The sequence below is a fragment of the Brachyhypopomus gauderio genome, unplaced genomic scaffold (genome assembly GCF_052324685.1).
Source record: "Brachyhypopomus gauderio isolate BG-103 unplaced genomic scaffold, BGAUD_0.2 sc357, whole genome shotgun sequence".
Classification (NCBI taxonomy): Eukaryota; Metazoa; Chordata; class Actinopteri; order Gymnotiformes; family Hypopomidae; genus Brachyhypopomus; species Brachyhypopomus gauderio.
In genome coordinates, this window is record NW_027507178.1 from 30,001 (window position 1) to 48,556 (window position 18,556).

At 43.5% G+C, this 18,556-nt stretch overlaps 7 non-coding genes and 1 pseudogene across 7 annotated transcripts; all 8 read right to left on the bottom strand.

The window, feature by feature from the left end:
• Positions 1-98: 98 nt before the first annotated feature.
• Positions 99-217, bottom strand: LOC143505030 (U5 spliceosomal RNA). Its single transcript, XR_013127732.1, has one exon. It is a non-coding gene; the product is annotated as a U5 spliceosomal RNA (small nuclear RNA).
• A 646-nt stretch (positions 218-863) lies between these two features.
• On the bottom strand, positions 864-1,054 carry LOC143504992 (U2 spliceosomal RNA). Its single transcript, XR_013127700.1, has one exon. It is a non-coding gene; the product is annotated as a U2 spliceosomal RNA (small nuclear RNA).
• A 150-nt stretch (positions 1,055-1,204) lies between these two features.
• On the bottom strand, positions 1,205-1,323 carry LOC143505031 (U5 spliceosomal RNA). The gene has a single exon (XR_013127733.1). It is a non-coding gene; the product is annotated as a U5 spliceosomal RNA (small nuclear RNA).
• Positions 1,324-1,968: 645 nt separating this feature from the next.
• On the bottom strand, positions 1,969-2,159 carry LOC143504993 (U2 spliceosomal RNA). Its single transcript, XR_013127701.1, has one exon. It is a non-coding gene; the product is annotated as a U2 spliceosomal RNA (small nuclear RNA).
• A 150-nt stretch (positions 2,160-2,309) lies between these two features.
• On the bottom strand, positions 2,310-2,428 carry LOC143505033 (U5 spliceosomal RNA). The gene has a single exon (XR_013127735.1). It is a non-coding gene; the product is annotated as a U5 spliceosomal RNA (small nuclear RNA).
• A 658-nt stretch (positions 2,429-3,086) lies between these two features.
• LOC143505013 (U2 spliceosomal RNA) lies at positions 3,087-3,269 on the bottom strand. Its single transcript, XR_013127718.1, has one exon. It is a non-coding gene; the product is annotated as a U2 spliceosomal RNA (small nuclear RNA).
• A 5,769-nt stretch (positions 3,270-9,038) lies between these two features.
• Positions 9,039-9,157, bottom strand: LOC143505034 (U5 spliceosomal RNA). The gene has a single exon (XR_013127736.1). It is a non-coding gene; the product is annotated as a U5 spliceosomal RNA (small nuclear RNA).
• Positions 9,158-9,803: 646 nt separating this feature from the next.
• On the bottom strand, positions 9,804-9,981 carry LOC143505012 (U2 spliceosomal RNA; annotated as a pseudogene).
• Between the last annotated feature and the right edge of the window lie 8,575 nt (positions 9,982-18,556).

The following is an 18,556-nucleotide window of genomic DNA, read 5'->3' on the forward strand; positions in this document are numbered from 1 at the left end:
CTCCGTGGCATACCCGCCCTTCCCCCCTCTTCCAGACACCCAGCGAGCCACTCCCACCCCGCCCTAAGTTTATACTTTCTCGTTATACGGATTGTTGCGGCCCCGCCCGGAGGCAGAGCGCTCCAAAAAATCACTTTGACTCTTTGACGTTCCCCTCCACGGAAATCTTTAGTAAAAGGCGAAAGATTTGTGCGTGAATGAAGAGAAACCCGAGCTATAGCCGTGTACGCTCAGGCGTCCCGCCACGCCAACAAAGAGCCTAGCTCGTTTGTTCGCGGTAACAAGGGAGGAGCCTGCGAGGCTGTGGCTTGCTTGTTGCAAACAACAGGGCTGGCAGGCAATGAGAGAGAGAGAGAGAGAGAGAGAGAGAGAGAGAGAGAGAGAGAGAAAACAGGAACAATTTCAAAAAAAAAAAAAAAAAAAAAAAAAAAGAACAAAAACGGAGGGAAAACTGCAAACAGCCGAAAGGGGAGTGGCCTCCGCTCTCACTGCATTTGTGACCAGCTGACAATTGCAGGCAGACAGACAGAGACCACTCACCCCTTCATTCTTGCCTATTTAAGGAGTGGAGTGAGCTGCTTTGTTTTATTTATTCATTTTGGCTGCTCCCTCACATGGACAGACAGACAGACAGACAGACAGACAGACAGACAAATCAATAAATATATATACATATATATATATATATATATATATATATATATATATATATATATATATACACACACACACACACACACACACACACACACACACACACACACACACACACACCAAATAAATAAATACATTCATTCATTCATTAAAATAAAACAGGCTGATTATACCAAACAGCAACAAACTCTTTTTTTCACACAAGCTTAGGAAGGTGCACCGTTCCTGGAGGTACTGCAATACCAGGTCGATGCGTGGGGCGAACGGGGCAAGCCCCTGTTTCGCCTCCCTGTTCTAAAAATCCATTTAATATGAAGTCCTCGTATAGAGGACGTATCAGATATTAAACTGATAAGAACAGATACTACACTTGATCTTAGCCAAAAGGCCGAGAAGCGATAACCTGAAATGGGCGCTGGACCGGGCACCGGCCTCGCAGGCAGGGAGGCCTCCTCCGTGGCATACCCGCCCTTCCCCCCTCTTCCAGACACCCAGCGAGCCACTCCCACCCCGCCCTAAGTTTATACTTTCTCGTTATACGGATTGTTGCGGCCCCGCCCGGAGGCAGAGCGCTCCAAAAAATCACTTTGACTCTTTGACGTTCCCCTCCACGGAAATCTTTAGTAAAAGGCGAAAGATTTGTGCGTGAATGAAGAGAAACCCGAGCTATAGCCGTGTACGCTCAGGCGTCCCGCCACGCCAACAAAGAGCCTAGCTCGTTTGTTCGCGGTAACAAGGGAGGAGCCTGCGAGGCTGTGGCTTGCTTGTTGCAAACAACAGGGCTGGCAGGCAATGAGAGAGAGAGAGAGAGAGAGAGAGAGAGAGAGAGAGAGAGAGAGAAAACAGGAACAATTTCAAAAAAAAAAAAAAAAAAAAAAAAAAAAGAACAAAAACGGAGGGAAAACTGCAAACAGCCGAAAGGGGAGTGGCCTCCGCTCTCACTGCATTTGTGACCAGCTGACAATTGCAGGCAGACAGACAGAGACCACTCACCCCTTCATTCTTGCCTATTTAAGGAGTGGAGTGAGCTGCTTTGTTTTATTTATTCATTTTGGCTGCTCCCTCACATGGACAGACAGACAGACAGACAGACAGACAGACAGACAAATCAATAAATATATATACATATATATATATATATATATATATATATATATATATATATATATATATATACACACACACACACACACACACACACACACACACACACACACACACACACCAAATAAATAAATACATTCATTCATTCATTAAAATAAAACAGGCTGATTATACCAAACAGCAACAAACTCTTTTTTTCACACAAGCTTAGGAAGGTGCACCGTTCCTGGAGGTACTGCAATACCAGGTCGATGCGTGGGGCGAACGGGGCAAGCCCCTGTTTCGCCTCCCTGTTCTAAAAATCCATTTAATATGAAGTCCTCGTATAGAGGACGTATCAGATATTAAACTGATAAGAACAGATACTACACTTGATCTTAGCCAAAAGGCCGAGAAGCGATAACCTGAAATGGGCGCTGGACCGGGCACCGGCCTCGCAGGCAGGGAGGCCTCCTCCGTGGCATACCCGCCCTTCCCCCCTCTTCCAGACACCCAGCGAGCCACTCCCACCCCGCCCTAAGTTTATACTTTCTCGTTATACGGATTGTTGCGGCCCCGCCCGGAGGCAGAGCGCTCCAAAAAATCACTTTGACTCTTTGACGTTCCCCTCCACGGAAATCTTTAGTAAAAGGCGAAAGATTTGTGCGTGAATGAAGAGAAACCCGAGCTATAGCCGTGTACGCTCAGGCGTCCCGCCACGCCAACAAAGAGCCTAGCTCGTTTGTTCGCGGTAACAAGGGAGGAGCCTGCGAGGCTGTGGCTTGCTTGTTGCAAACAACAGGGCTGGCAGGCAATGAGAGAGAGAGAGAGAGAGAGAGAGAGAGAGAGAGAGAGAGAGAGAGAGAGAAAACAGGAACAATTTCAAAAAAAAAAAAAAAAAAAAAAAAAAAGAACAAAAACGGAGGGAAAACTGCAAACAGCCGAAAGGGGAGTGGCCTCCGCTCTCACTGCATTTGTGACCAGCTGACAATTGCAGGCAGACAGACAGAGACCACTCACCCCTTCATTCTTGCCTATTTAAGGAGTGGAGTGAGCTGCTTTGTTTTATTTATTCATTTTGGCTGCTCCCTCACATGGACAGACAGACAGACAGACAGACAGACAGACAGACAAATCAATAAATATATATACATATATATATATATATATATATATATATATATATATATATATATATATATATACACACACACACACACACACACACACACACACACACACACACACACACACACACACCAAATAAATAAATACATTCATTCATTCATTAAAATAAAACAGGCTGATTATACCAAACAGCAACAAACTCTTTTTTTCACACAAGCTTAGGAAGGTGCACCGTTCCTGGAGGTACTGCAATACCAGGTCGATGCGTGGGGCGAACGGGGCAAGCCCCTGTTTCGCCTCCCTGTTCTAAAAATCCATTTAATATGAAGTCCTCGTATAGAGGACGTATCAGATATTAAACTGATAAGAACAGATTTTTTTTTTTTTTTTTTTGTAAAATGTTTATTGACTCACATACGTAGAATATTTACATCATGTATATGTATGCATTTTCCATGTCTTCATTACAATTTTTTTTTCACTTGTTTTTTACATCACATTCAGATGTATCACCATCTCAATAAAGAAAAACACAGCAGTACATCACTTTGTGACTGTAACCAACATTAAACACATTTAACAGGTAAATGAACCATAATGTCATCTCACTTTATTCCCATGTTTTCAAAACAAGATCCCTTTGCATTTACTTTTACCCCCCTTATCAAGACATCATTTAGTAACTTATATCATTTTACAATCTCAAACACTAACAGTTCTTTTTTCCCACCAGATTTTCCACCTATGTGTGTGTGTCTGCCTGATCCGGTGTCCACCCATCACCGCTGTGCCACGCCTCACGGGACGCCTCCTTCCAGCCACACCTCTGCTCCCAGCGCTCCTGTCCATGGTCCGCCCAGAGGAGGCCCTCTGTAACCTTGGCTCCACTGCTCCATCCTATTGTTTTGGAGGTGCGTCGGTGGGCAGCCAGGGTGCCTGTGGCTCCCTCAACCTTACCTAACCTTTGGCCCCAGCGCCCTCCTCCGTCTGGCCCGCCTGGCGTACTCCTGCATCGCTTCTTCCACCATTTTAACCTTTGCGTGCAGAGACACCTCGACTTGCTTCCCCACCAGCAGGTTTCTGGACCCCCAGATGGCGTCTTTCACACTGTTGAGGGTGGGCCAGAGCTCTTCAAAGGTGGCAGGTGGAAGCGCCCGGCTCCAACCCACCCCGTTCACCGCTTGTCGGTAACTCAGCGTACGGGGGCCCCCTGCTGGTAGACACGGGAACCACAGGGCGCTAGTTCGTAGCCACAGGTCTTGGGCAGCACTGCACTCCCACAGCATGTGTCTGACGGTCTCGGGGGCGCCACATCCGAGCCGCGGGCATGTTGGATTCTTCCCCATGCCGCGGGAGTGCATCACAGCCCTGGCCGGGAGGACCTCATGGGCAGCCAACCAGGACAGGTCCTTGTGCGCGTTGCTCAGAGCAGGGTGGGCCGCATTCCTCCACACCTCCCTCGCCTGCTCCTCCGTGAGACCTGGCACCGGGCAGGGTTTCTCCCGGTCCTGTACACAAGCACACATTACACGGTGATTTTTTAGTACATCCACCCCCTCATTTTCCAAACTAAACTGCTTTAAAAATTTGGGAATAAAAGCATAGTTCTTAGGTAGGTTAAAAGCCACAGGTACAGTCAAATCTATTTTTAAAATTTTCAGCTTCCGTAGGTAGGCCCCCATCCAGAATCTTGCCAAGGCTCCAGCTTTCTTCTCACCATCCATTGCGTACTTCACCTGTGTTGCACAAAAAACACTTCCTAAAAACAAATAAAAGTCAGGTACTCCTTTCCCACCATTCTCTGGTCTCCTTTTAACTACTTCCCTTCTTACCCTCTCCCATTTTGTTCCCCATAAAAAATAAAAAACTGCTCTCTCCAAATCTAAAATCACTCTCTTTGGTGGCATAAAAACATTAGAAATCAATAGAAATAGTGGTAGGATTACCGCTTTCACTATCAACACCTTTCCTTCCCATGTCATCTTCCTCATTTTCCACAAACCTAACCTCTGTTTAGCTTTATTTAACAGCCCTATCCAATTCCCTGTACCCTCCCCATCCTTATCAAAATGAATTCCCAGGATCTTCATATTGGCCTCCTTTACCCTTGCTCCCACATCTGTTGATCTCTCTTGTCCCCATGGCCCGAAGTACTGCATCTCGGACTTGTTTTTATTTAATTTCGCCCCTGACGCCCTCCCAAACCATTCTGTTAGAGCAAAAGTCCTCCTCACTGAGTCTTCACTTGTACATAAAACATTAACATCATCCATGTATAACACACATTTCACTTCCCTACCCCCACTTCCTGGAATACTCACCCCATTTATCCATACATCCCTTCGCAAGCACTGCGCGAGTGGTTCAGTGCACGCCACATACAGGAGGGGCGATAAAGGGCATCCCTGACGGACACCGCGGCCTATATCAATCGCCTTTGACAAATTCCCATTAACAATTACTTTGCTGACTATATCCTTATACAGCATTCCCACCCACTTTAAAAAACGCCCCGGGAACCCCATCTTTAGCAGTACCTGAAACAGGTACTGGTGCGAGACCCGATCGAAAGCTTTCTCAAAATCTAAATTTAGCACTATCAATCTAATGTTTCTGTCTCTCGCTAGACAGATGGTGTCTCGAATCAGTACAAGGCTGTCCGTTATCCTCCGTCCTGGTATCGCGCAGGCTTGGTCTGGGTGTATCACCTGGTCTAAAACCCCCGCCATTCTTGTTGCTAGAAGCCTACTAAAAATTTTTACATCACAGTTCAAAAGAGTGATAGGCCTCCAGTTTTTTAAATCAGCTCTATCATCTTTCTTAAAAAGTAGAGTCACCAACCCCACTCTGAAACTCTCAGGCAACGTATCCTGTCTATCTATTTCATTAAAAATGTTCAACAGATCTGGCATTAAAAGGTCTCTAAAAGCATGATAAAATTCTATTGGCAGTCCATCTGCCCCCGGCGTCTTTCCTCTTTTAAAATTTTTCATACTTGCCTCTACTTCTTTTACTGTAAAATCTTCTTCTAATCCATCACTTTTTACAATCCTATGTTGTATTAACCCCAGCACTTCCTCCATTACCTGTTCTTCTATTTCTGCCTTCTGATACAATTTCTCATAAAAATCCTCAACTATCCCCATTATATCCCTCCCCTCTACTGCCATCTCTCCATCCCTTCTTTTCAATTCCGTTATTCCCCTCCCCCTATCCATGATTTTCTTAAAAAAGAAACGAGTACACTTTTCACCTTCCTCCACTTCTTGCTCTTTACCCCGTAATATTACCCCTTTACTCTGTTCATTTGCCACCCTTGTCATTTCCTGTTTTACCCCATCTATATCTTCATAAAAATCATACCCCTCCTGAGTTAATTTATAATACCTCTGGAGCCTCTTCTGTAAACCTATCATTTGTCTCCTTACCTTCATTTTCTCTTGTTTCCCCACCCACTGAAAAAAGGCTTTCGTTCTAGTTTTCACCATCTCCCACCAATCTAGTCTCGTCTCATAAAAATCTTGTAATGATTGCCATTGCATATATTCTTCTCTATATTTTTTCCTTACCTCCTCTTTTTCCAATAATACACAATTCAGTTTCCACACTCCCTTACCTGTACTCACCTTTACGGGGGCCGAAACGGCACAGGTTAATAGAACATGGTCAGAGAAGAAGACCGGCATCAAGTCTGCTTCTTCCACTTGCCAGTCTCTCACGAAGAGGTAGTCGATCCTGGAAGCCCTAGCTCCATCTTTTCTACACCACGTGTAGCCCTCTTCTCCAGGCCGCACCGCCTTGTACCCATCTACTAGTTTAAAATCCTTTTGAATACTTTGCAATAGCCATGATGTTTTATCTAATTTAAAATCATCACCAACCTTTTTTCTATCTGCCTTTGTTAAAACACAATTAAAATCACCCCCCAGTATAGTCGGCATTCTCCCCAACAAATGCGGCCGTAGCTCTTCAAACAGCTCATGTCTTTCATTTTTATCTGCATGCCCATAAACATTTATAATCTTAAAAACCTGGCCTAACAAATCTACAACCACCATTAATGCCCTCCCATCTCTAATCACTTCACTAGACTTCACAACAATATTTGGATTTTTTATTAACACCGCTACCCCATCTGCTTTATTTACATTAGACCCACTCCATAGCGTTGGCCCTTTCCCCCATCTCTCATCCCATTTACTATATGACTTTAGGAAAGGCAGTACACATTCCTGAAGTAAAATTATATCTATGTCTAAAGTGGCCAAAAACTTTAAAACACTCTCCGCTCGCACCAACCCTTTTATACTCCTCACATTTATAGTACCAATGTTTAAAACCATAATGATAAAAAGGATAAAAGATCTCCCCATATTAAAATAACACTAAAAATACATCATTTGCACTATTTTATCTTATACATTATCCAATCTCTATAGACACCGGTTCTTCCTTTATAGTTTTATCTAACACACCTTTTTCCTTAGGAGTAGACCGTAGCTGTATCTCCAAAAAAGATACTCCCTCTGATGACCCTGAGTGCCACCCCCCTTCTGGCTCTCCTGAGTTCTGTTTGTTACCTTGTACTCTTGCTTTTGTCCTCTTTTCCCTTTGTTCTAGAGGGGACTCCGCCCCTCTTTTTGGTGCTTGTGCACAAGGCCCAGCTTCCCCAGTATCACACACTTCCTCTTTGTCAGATATAGTTCCCAAGTCTGGTAATGTTCCCTCCCCCCCATCATTTATGTTTGCATTATTTTTCATTATTTCATTAATTATTTCATTTATCATTTCATTTTCACTTTCCTCCACTCCTCCACTCTGCAACTCCATGTCTTCCTCCCCTCCACCATTTTCTCCTTCTCCCTCATTTTCATTTTCAAAATGGCCGCCCGAATTTCCCGCCGAAACTCCCGGCTCCGCCCCTCCTCTTTGTTCTCTTTGTTCTTCTTCCCCACCCTGCCTCCTTGCTGTCCCCGCCATTTTGCGTGCTTTTAAAATGTTTGCAAAAGACCGCGGGCAATCCTTGAAGAGATGACTCTGCTCTCCGCACAGATTACACCGCCGGCCATTTTTGCACTGTTCAAACGTATGCCCCACCTCCCTACATTTCCCACATACAATGTTTGGACATGCAACTGCAAAATGTCCTACCTGCCCACACTTCCTACAAATCTTGGGCATGCCTTGATAAAAAACATGCCCTCTATTTTCCCCCAGCACTATAGTCTGGGGTAGATGTAACAACCCAGCATACCCCTTCGGGTCAGTCCTTTGCTGTATAGGAATGCGCCAAGTGCAGTTCCAAATCCCATCCTCATCTAAAACCTTCATTGGTAACCCTACAACCGTGCAATACCTCCCCAACCATGCACTAATGTCTTCCCCACACACCATTTCGTTAAACATCCTTACAATTGCTACCTTTCGTGTAGTGTCCGCTAATCTTTCCATATCAAACATCTTAATTTTGTACTCCTCTTTCTCATACCTTCTCCAAAATTCTCTCAAAGTTTCCTCAGATTTAAAACTGACATCAAAACCTGCATGTTTCGGCAGTCCAAATACACAGTTCAACTCTTCTGGCCTAAAACCCAAAATCCGTTGTAACACTTTCCTGGAAAAATCCAACCTAGACATATATAACAACTTACCATCCTCCCCTAATTTGAACAAAAAGCGTGCACTGTGGTGCCTCCTCACGCCAGCACGAGCTGCAGACATGATGGAGGCACCACACTCCCAAGAAAACCCAGTAAAAAACCTAACTCTATCCTCACCAATTCACAGAAAAAACCCCTTACCTTTTTTCACCAAACAAGAGACCACACCCCCCTGTCCACCTACAAGGAAAAAGCATACACAAATAAGTTAACACACAACCTCCAATACTTCTTTCACTTAAATTGCACCAAACCACAGAATTTTCCTCTCAAAATGTTACGACTAAGCCACTGAACTGGGCGTTCGTCATCCACACTCCAAGAGTTGATCGCTTGATCTTAGCCAAAAGGCCGAGAAGCGATAACCTGAAATGGGCGCTGGACCGGGCACCGGCCTCGCAGGCAGGGAGGCCTCCTCCGTGGCATACCCGCCCTTCCCCCCTCTTCCAGACACCCAGCGAGCCACTCCCACCCCGCCCTAAGTTTATACTTTCTCGTTATACGGATTGTTGCGGCCCCGCCCGGAGGCAGAGCGCTCCAAAAAATCACTTTGACTCTTTGACGTTCCCCTCCACGGAAATCTTTAGTAAAAGGCGAAAGATTTGTGCGTGAATGAAGAGAAACCCGAGCTATAGCCGTGTACGCTCAGGCGTCCCGCCACGCCAACAAAGAGCCTAGCTCGTTTGTTCGCGGTAACAAGGGAGGAGCCTGCGAGGCTGTGGCTTGCTTGTTGCAAACAACAGGGCTGGCAGGCAATGAGAGAGAGAGAGAGAGAGAGAGAGAGAGAGAGAGAGAGAGAGAGAGAGAAAACAGGAACAATTTCAAAAAAAAAAAAAAAAAAAAAAAAAAAGAACAAAAACGGAGGGAAAACTGCAAACAGCCGAAAGGGGAGTGGCCTCCGCTCTCACTGCATTTGTGACCAGCTGACAATTGCAGGCAGACAGACAGAGACCACTCACCCCTTCATTCTTGCCTATTTAAGGAGTGGAGTGAGCTGCTTTGTTTTATTTATTCATTTTGGCTGCTCCCTCACATGGACAGACAGACAGACAGACAGACAGACAGACAGACAAATCAATAAATATATATACATATATATATATATATATATATATATATATATATATATATATATATACACACACACACACACACACACACACACACACACACACACACACACACACACCAAATAAATAAATACATTCATTCATTCATTAAAATAAAACAGGCTGATTATACCAAACAGCAACAAACTCTTTTTTTCACACAAGCTTAGGAAGGTGCACCGTTCCTGGAGGTACTGCAATACCAGGTCGATGCGTGGGGCGAACGGGGCAAGCCCCTGTTTCGCCTCCCTGTTCTAAAAATCCATTTAATATGAAGTCCTCGTATAGAGGACGTATCAGATATTAAACTGATAAGAACAGATTTTTTTTTTTTTTATTAAAATTATTGTGTCATACACCATATATATCACACATCATACAATTGAATATATATATACAATGTATATTATAAAAGGTCCATGGCCATTTATATTTTCCTTTTTTCAAATAAAAGTTTTGTCTCTGGTGAGTGTGTCCGTGTCATTTGTTTCCATACTCAGCATGATTGTCCACAATAAAAGAGCAAAATACGACTCAGTCTTCCTTCCTGGTTTCCACAGGTCTGCTCCATGGAAGGCCTCAGCCATTCTCCTTCTCACCACCTGAGGGCGCCTTTGCACAGTGTACACAATAAGCACAAACATTCCACTCCAAAAAATAAACTTTGCCTGCACACCAAGGACTATAGGGGTCTTTTCCCACATGCTGCTGCATCCCATCACAGACCAGTGTGTTGATTTCCATGGATAAGAAACTAAAAACAAGTACAATGGATAAATAAGTATATAAAGCAAGGTTACACTTTTCCTTCTGTTATTCACTTTAAAATGGAAGTTGCTCTCCCCAACATGCAAACCACTTTTGCCCCCTAAAATTTTCCTTCCCACCTCTTTACAACCCGTCCTAGTCTCTGTCTGTGTACCGGCATTCCTGTACCACCCCCAGCTCGCCTTTGTCTGGTTGTCACACCACTCTGAAAGAAAGACACATATTACCTGTCCCTCTGGTACCCAGAGGAGATCCTCTAAAACCTTGGCTCCACTGCTCCCCAGACTTCGGGGGGGTTTGTGTGCAGTCAGGTGCCGCCGCCGCCCAAGATCTTCCCTAGCCTGTGGCCCCGGCACCCCCATCCGACTGTCGCAGTGCGATGTACACATACAGCCTTTTGTGCACCAGCTCTTGTCGGCCCTGTATGGTCATCTCCACGCGCTTCCCCACGAGCAGGTTTCTGGAGGTCCATACGGCGTCTTTTATACTGTTTAAGGTGGGCCAGAGCCTCTTAAAAACAGCTGGTGTGACATGTGGGCCCCAGCCCACCCCGTTAACCGCTTTTCGGTAACACAGTTCTTGGACCTCCCCTGCTCGTAGATACGGGCACCATAGGGTGCCGGTTACTGACCACAGATCCTGGGCGGCGTCGCACTCCCAGAGCACGTGCCTCACAGTTTCGGGCGCGCCACACCCTGGCTGCGGGCATATGGGGTTTTTTGCCATGCCCCGGGAGTGCATAACGGCCCTGGCCGGGAGGATCTCGTGGGCCGCCATCCAGGACAGGTCTTTATGTCCGTTTGTGAGAGTCGGGTGGGCAGCGTTGTTCCATACCTGCCGGGATTCTTTCTCCCCCAGACCACGGACCAGGCACACTGGTTGTTGCTCCTGTACATACAAAATCATTTGTTTATGGTTTACAAGTGTGTTTAGAATGGCATCTTCCAAATTAAAATGTTTTAAAAACTTGGGAATAAAATTGTAACCTTCTGGCATCTCAAAGGCCACTGGTAACCTTAGGTCTATTTTAATCACCTTCAAACGTCTTAAGTATGACCCCATTAAAAATCTGACCATACACCCTGTCTTTGTCATTTTTTTGTCTGTGCCATATTTAATGTGTGTAGCCACGAAGAGGCTGCCCAAGAAGAGGTGGAGGTCAGGAACGCCTTTTCCTCCTTTTCCCGGTGGCCTCTTCAGCACCTCCCGTCGCACTCTCTCCCATCTGGTCCCCCAGAAGAAGTAAAAAAGGACTCTGTCAATCTCCAGCAGCACGGACCTCGGTGGCATAAAAACTGTAGAGACCAATAAAAACAGAGGTAAAATTATAGCCTTCATTATTAAAACTTTGCCTTCCAATGTCAACGTCCTCGTCTTCCAATATCCTATTTTTTGCCTTGCTTTGTTTAAGATTTCCTTCCAGTTTCCATTCCCTTTCCCTGTTACATCAAAACGCACTCCTAAAACCTTAATATCTGTTTCTTTTAAAACCAACTCCATTCCCCTTAATTTCTCTGTGCCCCATGGTCCAAATAATTTCGCTGTTGATTTTTCTTTGTTTAGTTTGGCTCCTGCTGCTTGCCCGTATCGTTCGGTGAGAGCGAAAGTTCTTCCTACTGCCTCTCTGTCTGTGCATATGACGTTTACATCATCCATATACAACACACATCTTACTTCCTGTCCTCCACTCCCAGGTATTTTAATTCCCTGTATTCCTACATCCCTTCTCAAGGCCTGTGCGAGTGCCTCTATGCCCACCACATATAAGAGCGGAGATAGCGGACATCCCTGACGGACACCGCGACGTACATCAATCGCTCTTGTTGTAAACCCGTTTACCATCACTTTACTTGTAATATCTCTGTACAATAACCCCACCCAAGCTAAAAACCGCCCAGGAAAGCCCACTTTTCGCAATACCTCAAAGAGGTATTGATGCGAGATACGGTCGAATGCTTTTTCAAAGTCTAAATTTAGCAAAATCATCCGAATATCTCTGCTTCTCGCGTAGCTGATGGTGTCTCTAATCAGAATGAGGCTGTCCGCTATCTTCCGCCCTGGCACCGCACAGGCTTGGTCCGGGTGTATTATTTCTTTTAAAACCTTGGACATACGTACCGATAAAAGCTTGCTAAATATTTTAAGGTCACAATTCAATAGGGTAATCGGCCTCCAGTTTTTCAGCTCCGTTCTATCCTGTTTTTTAAAAATCAAAGTAACTAAACCTTCTCTAAAACTCCTCGGCATTTTTTCTAAAAGCTCAAATTCATTAAAAACCATTAATAAGTCCCGTACTAAAATGTCCCAGAAGCATTTATAAAATTCTATAGGCAACCCGTCTGGACCGGGTGCCTTCCCATTTTTAAAACCCTTTAAGCAGTTCTCTAATTCTATTCTATTCAAATCCTTCGTTAAGATGTCCGTCTCACTTACCTTTTCTTGTAATAGCTCTAATGTTTCCTTTAAAGCTTGTTTATCAATTCTTGCCTCCTTATAAAGGTCAGAATAAAAGCTCTCTACCACCCTTAAAATGTCCTCTTTCCCCTCCACTATTCTTCCTTCTTTATCTTTTAATTTCGTTATACCTCCCCCTTTATCTATAATTTTTTTGAAGAAAAACCTCGTACAACGTTCCCCTTCCTCCACTTCCCTCTCCTTCGCTCTTAAAATCACCCCCTTGCTTTGTTCTGTAGCCACTGCTATCATTTCTTTTTTAACCTCTCGGATCTCATCATGGCAATCATACCCCTCCTTTACCCAATTAAAATATCTCTGAAGTCTTTTCTGTAATCCTTTTATCTTATTTCTTTCCCTTTTCTTTTTCCTCCTCCCCACCTCCTGGAAAAAAACCCGTGTCTTATCTTTTACCATTTCCCACCACTCTGCTTTATTATTAAAACAGTCCTGTAGGGTCCGCCAGCCTCTGTACTCCTCTCTGTACATTTCCTTTACCTCTTCATCCTCCATTAGTGCCACGTTTAGTTTCCATCGGCTCTTCCCTACTAGTGGTTCTGCAGGTAATGTTAAAACACATAGCAGCTTAACATGATCAGAGAAAAAAGTTGGGATTAAAACAGCATCTTCAATCTTGCACTCTCTTAACCACATAAAATCAATACGTGAGGCCTTCGAGCCATCTGCACTAAACCATGTATAACCATCTTCACCACTATGTATTTCTCTGTACCCATCACTTAGTTTAAAATCAGTCACTAGGGCCTGTAACCTCCGTGATGTCTTATCCAATTTAAAATCCATATCCGCTCCCCTTCTATCCTTTTTTGTTAAAATACAATTAAAATCTCCCCCTAAAATTAATGGCTGTCTCCCTAAAAGATGCAATTGCAATTCTTCTAGAAGTTTAAAACGGTCATTTTTTTCTGCATAGCCATATACATTTATCACCTTAAACTCTACCCCCATAAAATCCAAAATTGCCAAAATCGCCCTCCCGTCTCGAATCACCCTTTTCTCTTTAAAGCGTATATTAGGGTTTAAAATCAAAATCGCCACTCCATCTGCCTTATTATAATTGGAGCCACTCCAAAACGATGGCTTACTCCCCCACTTCTCTTCCCAAGCATTATATGAGTTTAAAAAGGGCAGTGCACATTCTTGCAGCAGGATTACATCTTCCTCCCCTGTTGCTAAAAAGCTTAAAATGTTCTCTGCCCTTACCTGTGACCGCACACTTCTAACATTTATGGTAGAAATTTTAATAGCCATTAAAATGTGTAAAATAATTAAAACTAATATTTCCATATTAAAGTTTAAAAGAGGCACCTTGAGCTATAAATAAAATGAGACAAAATTAAGAAATCCTTTAATACCTGTAGTTTTATGGCCAAACCTGTCTATATACATCACCTCAAGCCGAGTCCTTCCTCAATTACCATTGACACTGCTTCTTCTTTAATCTGCTTTCCTGTTTTCCTTGGTCTCTCTCTCTTCTGCCCTCTTTGTTCTCGTTGTTCTTTCTGTTGTTCTTCGGGCTGTTCAACCTCCCTCTGTGGCGTTGATGACCTAATTTGAATATTTAAAAAGGATATTTTGTTTGGCGACGCCAAGGGCCAATCTCTAGAGAGATCTAGGGAATCCAAAGATTCTTCCTCGGCCCGCGTCTTCTTCTCCCTGGGATCTGCCAAAGGGGATTCCGCCATTCGTTTCGCCACCTGCGCACAGGGTAAAACATCCTCCTCCACTTCCTCCCCCTGTATTTCAACATTTTCTGCTGCTCTTGCCCCCATTTCCTCATTACTTACCATGTCTCCACCCTGACTCTGGTCTTCATTTCCCATTATTACATCTTCTCTCACTAATTCCTCAGAATTCCCCCCCTGACTTACCTCTAGTTAGCGCAGCAACATCCCAATCCCAATCTATTAAGTGGCCAATTGACGGCCCCAAAGGGGGGCTGCGCGCCGAAGCCCCCAGATTTTTGCCGGGTCGGTGGATGGGTCAGGCCCCGAGGGGGGGACCCCCAAAGACGAGGGGAGTTGTCCCCCCGCCTCTAGCGCCCCCATGAGGCCGGCAATAAATTATTGAAAAACGGGCGTTTTTCGAGCGATACGCAGTTCGGCCACAGTGTGGAGCACATCCAAATAAATTGGAAGTGGGATAGGTAAGTAAAAAACGTCCCACTTCCAATTTATTTTTCCGATTATTATGGGATGCCTAATCAAATAGATTGCAAATGGGATGTTTTGTGATTACCTATCCCACTTCCAATCTATTTCAGCTATTATGGGATGCCTATTCAAATAGATTGCAATTGGGATGTTTTGTGATTACCTATCCCACTTCCAATCTATTTCAGCTATTATGGGATGCCTATTCAAATAGATTGCAATTGGGATGTTTTGTGATTACCTATCCCACTTCCAATCTATTTCAGCTATTATGGGATGCCTATTCAAATAGATTGCAATTGGGATGTTTTGTGATTACCTATCCCACTTCCAATCTATTTCAGCTATTATGGGATGCCTATTCAAATAGATTGCAATTGGGATGTTTTGTGATTACCTATCCCACTTCCAATCTATTTCAGCTATTATGGGATGCCTATTCAAATAGATTGCAATTGGGATGTTTTGTGATTACCTATCCCACTTCCAATCTATTTCAGCTATTATGGGATGCCTATTCAAATAGATTGCAATTGGGATGTTTTGTGATTACCTATCCCACTTCCAATCTATTTCAGCTATTATGGGATGCCTATTCAAATAGATTGCAATTGGGATGTTTTGTGATTACCTATCCCACTTCCAATCTATTTCAGCTATTATGGGATGCCTATTCAAATAGATTGCAATTGGGATGTTTTGTGATTACCTATCCCACTTCCAATCTATTTCAGCTATTATGGGATGCCTATTCAAATAGATTGCAATTGGGATGTTTTGTGATTACCTATCCCACTTCCAATTTATTTCCATTATTATGGGATGCCTATTCAAATAGATTGCAATTGGGATGTTTTGTGATTACCTATCCCACTTCCAATCTATTTCAGCTATTATGGGATGCCTATTCAAATAGATTGCAATTGGGATGTTTTGTGATTACCTATCCCACTTCCAATCTATTTCAGCTATTATGGGATGCCTATTCAAATAGATTGCAATTGGGATGTTTTGTGATTACCTATCCCACTTCCAATCTATTTCAGCTATTATGGGATGCCTATTCAAATAGATTGCAATTGGGATGTTTTGTGATTACCGATCCCACTTCCAATCTATTTCCACTATTATGGGATGCCTATTCAAATAGATTGCTATTGGGATGTTTTGTGATTACCTATCCCACTTCCAATCTATTTCAGCTATTATGGGATGCCTATTCAAATAGATTGCAATTGGCATGTTTTGTGATTACCTATCCCACTTCCAATCTATTTCAGCTATTATGGGATGCCTATTCAAATAGATTGCAATTGGGATGTTGGCCACTACCCACCCCAGGTGGGCTTGTACAAGTTCAGGAATGTCGTAGGGGTCCGAAACTTGATAGGGGGGTAGTGTGGGACCCCCTAAACAACATATTGAAGCCCCGCCCCCTAAAAGTGGGCGTGGCCGGAAGTAGGTGTTCCCATGGGCCGATCGGCTCGAGACTTGATAGGGGGGTAGTGTGGGACCCCTAAAACAACATATTTAAGCCCCGCCCCTAAAAGTGGGCGTGACCGGAAGTAGGTGTTCCCATGGGCCGATCGGCTCAAAACTTTGCAGGGGAGTTCTATTTGGGACCACAAACAACATACTAAAAGCTCGTGTCCGTAGGTGGTCGGGAAGTCGAAAAATGAACCAGGAAGTGGAACAGGAAGTGACTTTCCCGAGGTCGTAGGGTCATGAAATTTCATAGGGGAGGTCTGGGGGGGCACTGGAGCAACATACTGTAAGCACGAGTCCGAAAGCCAAGCGGAATTTTTACACCACTAACCCAAACTCTATCGCATCCCAATTCCAATTTATTTCCATCAGTCAAATAAATTGGAATTGGGATGCCATTCAAATAAATTGGAATTGGACGATTTGTACTTACCGATCCCAATTCCAATCTATTTCAATGGGACCCCATTCAAATAGATTGGAATTGGACGATTTGTACTTACCGATCCCAATTCCAATCTATTTGAATGGGATCCCAATTCCAATTTATTTCCATCAGTCAAATAAATTGGAATTGGGATGCCATTCAAATAAATTGGAATTGGACGATTTGTACTTACCGATCCCAATTCCAATCTATTTGAATGGGACCCCATTCAAATAAATTGGAATTGGACGATTTGTACTTACCGATCCCAATTCCAATCTATTTCAATGGGACCCCATTCAAATAAATTGGAATTGGACGATTTGTACTTACCGATCCCAATTCCAATCTATTTGAATGGGACCCCATTCAAATAAATTGGAATTGGACGATTTGTACTTACCGATCCCAATTCCAATCTATTTCAATGGGACCCCATTCAAATAGATTGGAATTGGACGATTTGTACTTACCGATCCCATTTCCAATCTATTTGAATGGGATCCCAATTCCAATTTATTTCCATCAGTCAAATAAATTGGAATTAGGATGCCATTCAAATACATTGATTTCTAAGTTTTTTTTCTTATCACTAAAACACTTCAAAAATCATTTATCCATGCTCCCCATGTCTGGTTTATGCAAGTTGGGTGTTCAGAGTGGTCAGACTGTGGTGTCCAAAACCCCACTATTTTGATGACTTGAATAAATTGGAATTGGGATCTCCAGATCTCAGCTTTGGAACATGATAGCACAATTCTTTCACCACTCCTCTCTAAGTTTGAGTCCTCCTAACTCACTGTGTGAGTTTGGTGAAGTTTGCAGAAAGTCAAATTTTTGGCTCAAAAAAACTCACACACTAACCCCTTAGAGTTTTTTTGAGCCAAAATTTTGACTTTCTGCAATCTTCTCCAAACTCACACAGTGAGTCAGGCACACCTAAACTTAGTGCTGAGCGTTGAAATTTTCAAGCTATGTCATTCTAAGGCTGAGATCTGGCGATCCCACTTCCAATTTATTCAAGTCATCAAAATAGTGGGGTATTGGACAGTGGAATTTCAAAACTCTGACCACTCAGTTTGCATCAGACAGACATGGGGAGTATGGATAAATGGTTTTCTAAGCTTAAAATAAGTGTTTTTTAAAATAACTTATAACCTCATTTTACTGCATCCCAATTCCAATTTATTTGACAGGTGGAAATAAATTGGAATTGGGATGCCATTCAAATAAATTGGAATTGGACGATTTGTACTTACCAATCCCAATTGCAATCTATTTGAATGGGATCCCAATTACAATTTATTTCCATGTGTCAAATAGATTGGAATTGGGATGATTCATGATTACCATCCCTTTTCCAATACACTCACTCACACACTCATACACACTCACACACAAACACACACACACTCATGCACACACACATACACACACTCACACACACACAGACTCATACACACTCACTCACACACAGACTCATACACACACATATACACACTCACTCACACACACACTCATACACACAAACATATACACACACACACACACACACACACACATGCACACACTCATACACACACACACACATGTCTGAGTCCCACTGACTCACTG